Raw genomic sequence first — 10,992 nt, 5'->3', positions numbered from 1 at the left:
ATCAGAAACATGGACTCTCCATGATTTCAGTCGTCATGTCCTCATATTTCTTCAGACCTGAAAAACCTGAGTGTGTTTCAGGTGACATGACTTTTGTCTTAACCTAACTCTGGAGAGCCTGTGTTCGAATGTCCCCATATTGCTGTTCCACAAAACTGAACAGTGTTAACTTTCTATAGTGTGGTATATTCATCCCAAACTCTCCCGTGAGCAATGTTCAATGATAATTAATGTTTATTAATTTCTTAACTGGTCAGAATGAAGAATGCTGAATATTTTGACACCGTAATGTTATGTTCCAGACACCAAGTGACCTGACTGAACCCTCTGGAGACCATGAATGGAATGAGAGATAAATTCTCAAAATTCTCAAATTTTCAGAATTCTCATTATTTCCTGGAATATCTTGATTATTTTATTTTTCCATTTTTAATAAATAATGCCTTCTTTTACAGGTGGGAATAAGAGACACACGTGGACAGATGATGAAGTGAAGGCTGTTGAGCGACATATGTTTGATTTCATAACAAGCCATAAAGTTTCAGGTAAAACGAGCTGTGAGTCCTGTCTCCACACAGAGCCAGCAGCTCTGAAAGACAGAGGCTGGGTGTCCATCAAAAACTACATCCACAACAGGATATAACTGCATTAAAAAGGGAAATGAATGGCTAGTCCATTGAAATGCGAGCACGTCTGGGTACATTTCAGTTCAAGTTAACTAAAGCAATAGCAATGGTGCATTTAGGGTGGGATGGTCAATTATGGATTTCATATTTGTTGTTTAATACTGTGTTTCACGTTTGTTGTTTCATGATCTTCAAGAGCAATTTGGAAAATCCTTGAAGATGTATGATCATGTAAATTATACTGTATATCAGGCATGTCCCGATCTGGGCCTGGAGGGCCACTGTCGTGCCTGTTTTCCAGCTCTCCCGGCTGCATCACACCTGTTTCAGATGATCAGTTCATCAGTCAGCTCTGATGCAGCATTAGAACATCCTGGGAGAGCTGGAAAACAAAAAGACAGCGGCCCTTGAGGACCGACCTTGGACACCCCTGCTGTATATAAACGTACGTACGATATACAAACTTCTCACAAAAGATAGGCTTATTAGGTTTGAGGTGATATTTCGGAAAAACCCTGAAACATTTGAATTCATCCTATTTCAAGAATTTCAATACTTTTATAAAAGTTGCTTTTGTCTAACGGTAGCTAAAGAAGTTGCTACACACATGGCACAATATATGGCCAGATTCATTAAAAATTCTTCATCGCAGTATTCACATTTTGACATAATCTTCTTCAGTTTAAACAACCCTCATCTATTGCAGTGCTTTGTGTCATGGAGATGAGGTGGCATGTTTTCTGTGTTCATAATTTCATATTTGTCAGCAATTAAAAAATAAGAAAGTGGACTGACCGCATACTTAACCGTCTCTTCTTCTTCACAGCTTATTTTACTATCTTGTATTGTTAATGTGAATATTTGAGGGATGACGGGTGTAACGACTGTTTGGCACATTCGCCTCACAGTTCAGCAATTGATATTTGAATGTTTGAATCTGGGCTTCCTTCCTTTGTAGAGTTCTCCCCATGCCCGAGCATGACAATTGGACACATGTGCCTAACATATACTGTTGGTATGTAACATGAGTCAATTTAAAAATACACACTTTACTCTTAGCTGGTCTTCATAAGTCATATATACTTGAAAATGATGTGTATCTAGGGGGCTCAAAATTCACAAAAACATGAAATGGTAGTGTGTTTGAGGTGACTGTCTCCATAATACACAAAAACCTGTCAATGTCCTCATATGTAGTAGTTTTGTCATAAATCAAAAAAAAATTACGTCCTAGCCAAAATCTGAGTAGATGGCTGTCTTCCTGATTTTTTTTCATGGTTACCATATTTTTTTGGAGCCTGTAGGACCACGGGAAAGGCATGTACCCATATGTCGGGTGAACAAACGGACGTCCTGAAAATGCACCAAAACACGTATGTGTGTGTGTGTGTGTGTGTCTGCCGCTCTGTCTGTTTTCACATATGGCATTGTGTGTTGTGTTATTGACTTCCCAATTACTCCTCTGCAGGGGGGCTTTGTCAGAAAGTGTGTATGTGTGTGTGTGTGTGTGTTTGTGTGTGTGTGTGCTGGCAAGAGCAAAGAGGTGGTGAATAGTGATGGAGCGCACGCTGCTGAGTCAGGTGGCTGTTTCTGTGCATGTGTGTGATTGTGTGCATGTGTGCCTGTGTGAGTGTGATTTTGTGTGTGTGTGTGTGCGTGTGTGTGTGTGTGTGCGTGTGTGCGCGTGTGCTCCTGACTCTTCCTCTATTTGTATGGCACAACCCGTGACATCCCACCTTTTTATTATGCGGACATTTTGGCTCGTAGGCTTAATCGCTCCTTTCACCCAATTTGTGTGTATGTGCATGTGTGTAAACAGCACACACACACACACACACACATGATATTCTCCTTGGTATTCCTCCTCATGATGTTCTCGAGCTTCCTTTCCCTTCGTCTGTTCTTTTATGCTGTGTTCGCTCACCATCCCTGCATCCTAGTGTACCCCTCCCCCATCCAGACAGTTGGGCTGGCTGTGTGTGTGTGTGTGTGTCCTCCCAGCTGGGAGGAAGGATATTCTTTGAGGAGTGTGCTGCAGCTTTCTTTCTTTTGTGGCGGTCTCGTACATTCATTTCTTCACCTTTTGAGGAAAAAAAAACGGATCTCATCTTTATTGCCACAGAAAATATTGCACTCCACGCTGCACCTTGCAGCCCTCCCCTTTTCCTCTCCCTCCTCCCGCTCACCGCCTCTCCCGGCATTGGTGTGCCAGGATTTCTTGTTTTCTTTCTCCATGCATTGCTGACACTTGATGTACGTAATATCCGTTGATGTATATGGGTGTTGTATACACGGCATATTGCCGTCAAAAGCCCAGTCATCTGTCCCGCTCAAGCTCCTTTCAATTATCTTGGAGTCGCTCCGTGGCAGCTTTTCCCTATGCAAATATTTGCCCATCATAAATATGCTGTCATTAAGCGTCCCACATAGGTGTGCATGTGTGTGTGTGTGTGTGTGGGTGGATACCGCACGGACGAAATGTTAATTGCGGCTAGGCGCGTACATTCCTCCCTGACGCAGGAATCCTGCGAGGGGGAGCTTGGGGCTGGAAACAAACGTCTGGGTCAGGAGATAGGAGAGAGGGAGTGCAACGGAAGAGGAAGGGATGCGCCCGTAATGGGAATATCAAGCGCCGCTCGTCTTCTCCAATCGGATTGCGGCTGAAGAATCTCCATGCATACTTGTGTGAAATCCTTCCTAAAGGGCATAAAAGTCATTTGTTGTCTTCCGCCCCCCCCCCCCCCCGCCCCCCTGCTTTTGGCCTGTTTTTAATTACCACACTCTTCGATTTTTCCATTTCCTCTTCACCGTTTCACTTAATGAAACATGTGTTAGCAATGAACTATCACTTTTATTAAGGCGCACGCACACACACATACACACACACAAGGAAGTCCTCACAAGTGCCCGAGAGATGCAAGTTGCCATTTGAAGCGGCGGTATGGAGACGCTTTTCAAGTGGCACTTAGGGCCAACCTGCTTTGGTATCAGTTGCAATATGCCGAACAGCAATGGCTTTGCTTTGGGTAAAGGAATGCAGTCAGGCAAGACATTTCCTGGCATGGCTGGCATGACACTTTGGAGAACTACTAACTGCGACTGTTTAAAGAAGGGCTGGTTCTAAAACATGAACAATGATGGACTTTGCTTTGAAGTCAACGATATCGCGCTCGGAATCTACGAGGTCTGATGCCAGAACGTACTTGTCGCACATAAACTCAAAACATTCGACCTTGACTTTGATAGCAAGTGGCGATGTGGGCATTTTCACTCTTGCGCGAGATCCACCCCACGACCTTCTTTTCAAATGTTTTGCCCTAAACAACTAGAACACCGTGCAACAAAAAAGAAAACTCGCCACATGATATGGAATGTATTATAAATAGTATGACGTTCACACTTAGGTATGTTTTTAAAAGTCAAGGTTTCGATAACTGCTCAAATGGTCTGTAACCGGTAATGCGTCCTTCTTTCCTTTATTTGAGGGGATTTCTAAGCAGGGAAAAATACGATTAGGTACTTAAAGATATTGCTAAATGAGCCGGCTCTTTGAAGTAAATGGTGAGAGCCCGGCGGGCTTTTTTTCCCTTCCTTCTTGGCCGAGCAGAGAAGGCAGGGTCGAGCAGTTACGCACACGGAAGAGAGGAACAAAGACAAGCGAGAACAACTGCGTTAAGTCCAGATTACTTACATGGATTCCTTTCTGCTATGTCAATTCATGTTTATTGTCCTAAAAACCTGTGTGGGTTTTCTCCGGGTACTCCGGTTTCTTCCCACATCCCAAAAATATGCATGGCAGATTAATGGAATGCTCTAAATCAGGGGTCCTCAAACTACATTTGACCCGGCCCTCTAACCGTCCTATTGTCCTCGGGTCAAAATGACCCGTCACTGTGTTAAAAACGCCCCAAAAAAACCCTAAATGATACATTTTTACCTTGAAATTTTATGACTTTTCCTAGATTGTCCCCAACTGCAGAAAAATTGAAATATTGTTTTTATTCACATTTCCATGGAAGTTGTACCAAAAAAAAGTACAAAGGTGGTCTTCGGGGCAAAATGACCCGTGACGCAAATAGGGTTGAAATCAAGGTCACAAAGTTATTTACACACCATAGAATGTTTCGGTGTTTTAGTTGTGTCTCAGATCAATTAGTAGAACACGTGAACAAGACTTGACTTGACTTGACTTAAACTTAACTTAAGATTGGTGGCGTTCTTGTAGATGGCAGAACTCTTTTTTTGTGGATTTCAAGGGGCTATAAAGAGAGAGAGTTGTTTAGTTATTTTTTATATCCTGTTTTTTCTGTGAAGAACTCAGAAAGGGTTATTTAGTTATTATTTATTTCATTAATAGTGTTATTATTTGTTTCCTGACTTTTTTTTCTGGAAAATCCATCGGAAAATGGATGGATGGATATCGTAAAAACAAGAAAAAAAAACATGGCACCAGTGGGTACTAGTTAGCCCCACAGACAACATGGGAAGCTTTTGGGCTTGTTCTAGCTAATAATAGCTCACCAGCAATGGGATACCGCGACTTACTAAGAAGAATTAAAACATAAGAAGTATGTTAATATTTGTTTGTTAATTTATTTATTTCAACTTAACGTGGTACACATTTCTTAATGCACCAAATATTCAAATTGGGTACACTGGAGACTACTATTTTTATTTACCCAAATTAAAAAAAAAATCTATTAACTGTAATTTTAATGACGTGATACCACATTTTTATCTCTTTTTTGCAAGCAGTTATCGCGTCAGAATCTAATATCGGCGCAAGCCTAATCACACAATACAGTTTGTTGTTTTTGTATTTCCCTTGAATTTGTTTTGTTTGACTCCACTGTTTTTTGCAAATGAGAATCTGTTCCCAATTTCCTTTCCTGGACAAATAAAGGTCAAGTAAAATAAATAGATCAATGGCAACGCTGGAATGTGAGTTGTGGGTATTTGGGGATGTTTTCTTTTCTCAGTATTCATGTTTTTTAAAGCGATCCTACAATGAGGAAGTGAGGGTGTACTGCATGCGAAAAAAATAATTTAAGATAATTACCTTGTATGCAGAGAGTCAAAAGTAGGGGAGTGGCAGTTGTTCTTTTTTTATTTGTACATTTGGCGGCTCTGAGAGTAGTATTTGTTTTTCGGCTTCTTCAAGCAGCAAACAAATGGGAACACGTGAAATATTTGGACTCATTTCCAGTGATCAGTGATCCCCTCCCAAAACGGTACACCGGGTCAAGTTGTCCTCACAGTTGTTTTCATTTTTTTCGGCGCTTGTAATTCACAACAGTCATACTGCATTTTATCTTTCCCCATCGAAGTGAATGAACATGATTCTAATCTGCTCCAGCTTCCCAAGAGAAACTAGAACAAATATTGTAATACCTGTGGGGGGTTTTTTAACGAGATAAAGAGCACTCACATTGTACTTTTTCAAAATATAAAGTAATATTAATTCAGCTCGATAGAATGGGGGAAAAAATGATTGTTACACTTTATTCTTCAATTCAATGTATATTGTGCTGCTCCTTCTGGCATATGCACCTTCAACACCTGGGGGTAGGAAATTGGACAACAAATGGATAGACATGAAGACATCAAAACTCAGCAGTAACGAGTCACTCTTTGCAGAGGATAAAGAATATATTCAAATTTGCATTGTTACATGATCTGTTTCGTTGCATTTCTTCACAGCTTGTGTTCAAACGCCCATTACTTCAACGGTTATAACCATATAGAAGCTATACGTTAGCCCCCCTACAGTATTTCTCATTATATGTTAGCATTCATCTGGCAGAGGCAAGAGGTTGTTTTTAATACACAAAGTGTCAGTCTGTAAACTTGTCTCTCAGGTTCCCATCGATGACATACGTCTCATTTCGTTCCCCTTGAGAGCTGCTGGATTCCATGCATGTGGCGTGTTTGTTTTGCGTGGTGTAGCTACACGTGTTCCTGTCTCACTCCATCAGCCTTTTTGCGGCAACCCCCCACCTCCTCGAAAGGTTCTGTCATCTGCAATCACGTGGCCAACCCTAAGTGTCTGACACAAAACGTGTGTTCTCGTTGCTCTAATTATCCCTGACTAAACATCATCTCTCTTTTCTTTTCCACAGGTGAAATCCCCTGCTGCCTCCCTCCTTTGTTTTTCGTCTGCGCACGCCCTCTGTACTATCCGGCACTCCCAGACAAGCTAAGCCGCTATCAGCAGGCTCAATGAATGGCACCACGAGCCACCGCTCATGTAACATACACAGCTTGTCTTATGCATGTCACAATCCTTTGCACCCTTTTTTTTTAATGCACAGCCACTGCCAATTCCACTACGACTGCCACTTTACAGTCCCTGTAAAATAAATGTCACATAGTTGTCTCTGCTCTGACACGATAAATGTGTGAAAAGGACATGGCAGCTCCAAAGTAGACATTACTTTGTCTAGCATCTATTTTCAGCCAACAGGATCAAGCCATGAAAGTATATCCACTGAAAGCCTTCTGGGGCTGGTGATGTTCACATTGCGGCGAGAGCCACTAGCCACCAGCTAGCTTGCGAGCTAACTGGAGCTCTTCTCATCAATGGATGGTCGTTCCTTCACGTCCTCGCTTAGTGTTGTGCCAGTGTGTAGGTCCGCAAAACAGAGACAATTCCAGGAACGTCAAATGTTTACTAAACACATAGCACACCTGTGACTCACACGAAATGACATTCCTGATATTTATATACCTGCAATGCTTTGCGTTCCAGCCTGAATATCATAAAATATGTAACGTCATTGAGCTGTTCTGCAAATTGTGGGAAGATGCCGTTTTTAGGGTGTAGCTAGCTAGAAAGCTAACGGCATGCTGTAGTAGGTGTTGAACCACCTCGTCAATGGTTCGACTTCACCACTCCGCAAAGGCGGTTGTAGCTTGAAGTTAATGAATGGCCAATCACGTGTCTTGGCAACAACATGGATGCCTCCTTGTAATCAATAGGGGTTGAGTCCACACAGCAAACTTGCAACGCTGCCTCAAGAGTGTTGCAATATTTTACTGAAAATGAGACTGTTAGCACGGCCACTTAGAAAATATACAAATCTTCCCTCACCCTTCCTCGTATGCAGAAAAGCATTAGTGCTGGGCACGTCCATATGAAAAGGCTCATGCTAGCCGATGAGCAGCCTTCAATCCTCACGCCAGCTGTCTGTAAATTCACCAAACGCCCTTATGTAACAGTACGAAGTTCAAGAACCTCTTTTTTTTGCAAATACAGTAAATACATAAATTATAACGGTTTATTTGTAGCTGTGTGTCCACAACTGAGTACTATTCGTAGTTCTCCATCTTTTCTCTGTAGTTTGCAGCAGCTAGCTTGCTATTTTATATCCTGCGCCTCGGCCCCAAAAACGCAGAAAGCTGAAAAACAGTCCAAGTTAACGTTATATCTCCATAACTGAGTACTATACTTCTTTCAGCAGTTATCTTCAAACGTGTACAGTATTATGTATTTCGAAATAAATCTCTGAATTCACTTGACAGGCTCTTTTAAAGTGTGCCAATGAGTTAAATGCTATATTTCATGTGGCAAAAAAATAAAAAAGCAGCATCGTCTTCATGCATCCAGAGGTACCGGTAGTTGTTCTGCATTTACGGTCGATACGATGCATGGCGGCGATAAGCTGAAGCCGTCATCGTCCTCCTACGTATTTATTATTCCCCAACCTGCCGTCAGTCGCTCGCTGGGGACAAGCAGCTTAGCAATGACAGCCCCAAATCCCTATTGGCCTCCTACTACTGATTTTTGGATTAAGGATGGAAGATTTGCACACCTCCGAGTTACATTGTATATCTTTTCATATGTCTCGGCTTGAGAATTTGGAGCGCAGATTTTTTTTGGGGGTGGGGGGGGGTTTAGAACATGCATGAGGTTTAAGGTACAAAAAAGAGGCTGATTATGTGAATAACAGGCAGTTCTTGAAAAGCATCTTTATATGTTGCAAATGTGCACTCAGAGATTTGCATGCCACAAAAAAGGTGTGGTGCCTATTTACTCCAGACACGTAAATCCTTTAATTAGCTGCTTTTGATCTCTCATATTATCTGTTTTGATGCGACCATCTTCCACATTACTCCAGTATGAATCGGACCTGCTCTGCCAGGCCGTGGGAAGAATTTGCTGCCATGTTGTTGTCCGCTTATATTTCATGATTTCATTCATGCAACGACAGAGGCAATAAATTAAATGCCTGTGCTTTTACCACATTATTGTTTCTGGTTGCGAGGGTGGGGGTGTGGGGGTTTGATTTAATGATAAATGTTCAAATCTCACTGGATTGTATTGAAAGGATTCATTTGGGGAGATTTGACTGCGTGCATGTTTCATAGCCGAGCTTTATAAGAATAAGAATAAGAAAATCTTTCAACGTCAATGGAGAAACTCCCAATTTACAGCAACAGAGTTATGAAAGGAAGAAATTAGAAGAACAAAAAGTATAGGAGCTGTTGTAAAGGCAGCCACTCTCGTGGCGCCATCTTGGAGTCATAATAACATAATCGCAAAATAATACAACACCACACATTATCGTGGCCTTACTTTACATTTGCTGATTCATTAATTTCCGCACGCCAATTAATTAGAATGGAGAAATCACGAGCGTCCCGAGCAATCCAGGCGCGGAAATGTATGTGCGCTCATTATGATGGCAAAACACATGTTTTGTCTTGAAAGAGCAGTAATATTTGTTTGAATTATTAAACACATTAAAGCTGCTTATATCCACGCACACACGCACACACACACACACACACACACAATGCTCGTTGGCAGAGTGTTAATTGTGTTGGGCCTCAGGGTAAAAATAACATTGCACCAAAGGCAGCAAGTGTCTCTGTGACAACGTTGCCGCGTGAAACCCCTTCTGTTGTTTCCTTCACCCGCATAATTATGAGTCTGATTCATTTTTTTGGTCATTTTCTCATTCAGGCTTTTCCTTCTTTACCAACCGACTTTTACCACCCTCCCCCCCCCCAACCCGGCGAATCCCACTGGGCATTGTTTTCATAGTTATATGACTGTTAATTGCTAATTACGCCACTGTAGCAGTAGACCTCTGTGCAGGAGTTAGCAGTGTCTGCGTACACAGAATAATTACAACCCGAGGTGTTGAAAGCGTGTCGACATCTGCTGCACTTGTGCAGTCGAGAGGGACAACGGCGCGACACTCGGTTTGTCTTCATTTGTGTATCTGGAAGCGGGGCTGTGTCATTTATAAAACTTGTTTATTAAATTAAAACATTCAGATTCAGCTTTGGAAAAGGCAGAGGAAACAGTGTTGTTGCCACAGAGGCAGTGCTTCCAATTTTGTGACAGTGGCTCTCAATTTTTTTTACACCAAGTGTGTGTGTGTGTGTGTCTTCTGCCCATATTTAGTCATGCCTGTATAACTTTCTCATGTCCGCAGTGAAACTGTTTTGTAGCCAGATGTGTCCTTGAAGCACGCAACTCATCAGTTAACCTTGCTAAATTGTTGCCCAGGGCATCGGAATGCGCCAGTTGATACAAACTAGAATCAGTTTTAGACAGAAACGAAAGTCCCGATGTCGCACAACAGTTTCGGTACCGCCCTTCTGATGATAGAAAGATGTTGTGAGTCCTTTGTGTCTTTGCACTTGTGATCTGCTACAAGCCATTGTCTGTAACTCATTGGTGCCCGGAATATTCTGCAAATAAATCCTCCGATCGCAATTATCATCACCCTGCCCTTTGCAAAGTGCTTGGCTCGAATGAGCGCCAGCCCTGCTTTGATTGGTGCTTGGAATTAGTATATGGTTCATGTGGAGAACTGGTTTGTGAAGGCCTCTGGACACTTTTTGCACTTTTTCTTCTTATGGACATTTATAGGCTCCACCGAAAAATCATGGAATGATGATTTAGGGATTGGCATTCTGCACATCTTCTCATATGTGATCGCACCAAGCGGTTACCTCTCGTGCAACGCACGGCTGTGAAGGTGATGGAGACAGAGACCAGTGTGCTGAGCCTTTCAGGTCATTGTGGTTACTTGGGTTTCCTGTTTTTTTAAAGCATGATTGTTTTACAATCCTGTGCCCGCACTGTTGTTTTTAATCTTTTTCACAGCTGCCATTTTGACACGTTGTATGTGCGTGTGGGTGTGTGGGTGTGGGTGTGAGAGAAAGAGACAGAGAGGGCAAAAGATTTTCATTTGCGCTTTCATTGCACTCGTATTGCTTTCACTGTTTATCTGACGCCGCGCCACACTAACTTGAGTGCAAATATGAAAAAACAAATGTTAACGTATAATATATTCAGAGGACTTGTATTTTAAATGTTCATTCTCCATGCGTGCCTGCCTGAGCAATACAC

Source organism: Hippocampus zosterae, chromosome 17 (assembly GCF_025434085.1).
Source record: "Hippocampus zosterae strain Florida chromosome 17, ASM2543408v3, whole genome shotgun sequence".
In the NCBI taxonomy this organism is placed as follows: domain Eukaryota; kingdom Metazoa; phylum Chordata; class Actinopteri; order Syngnathiformes; family Syngnathidae; genus Hippocampus; species Hippocampus zosterae.
The sequence above is the reverse complement of the archived record's forward strand: the minus strand, read 5'-3'. Positions refer to the sequence as shown.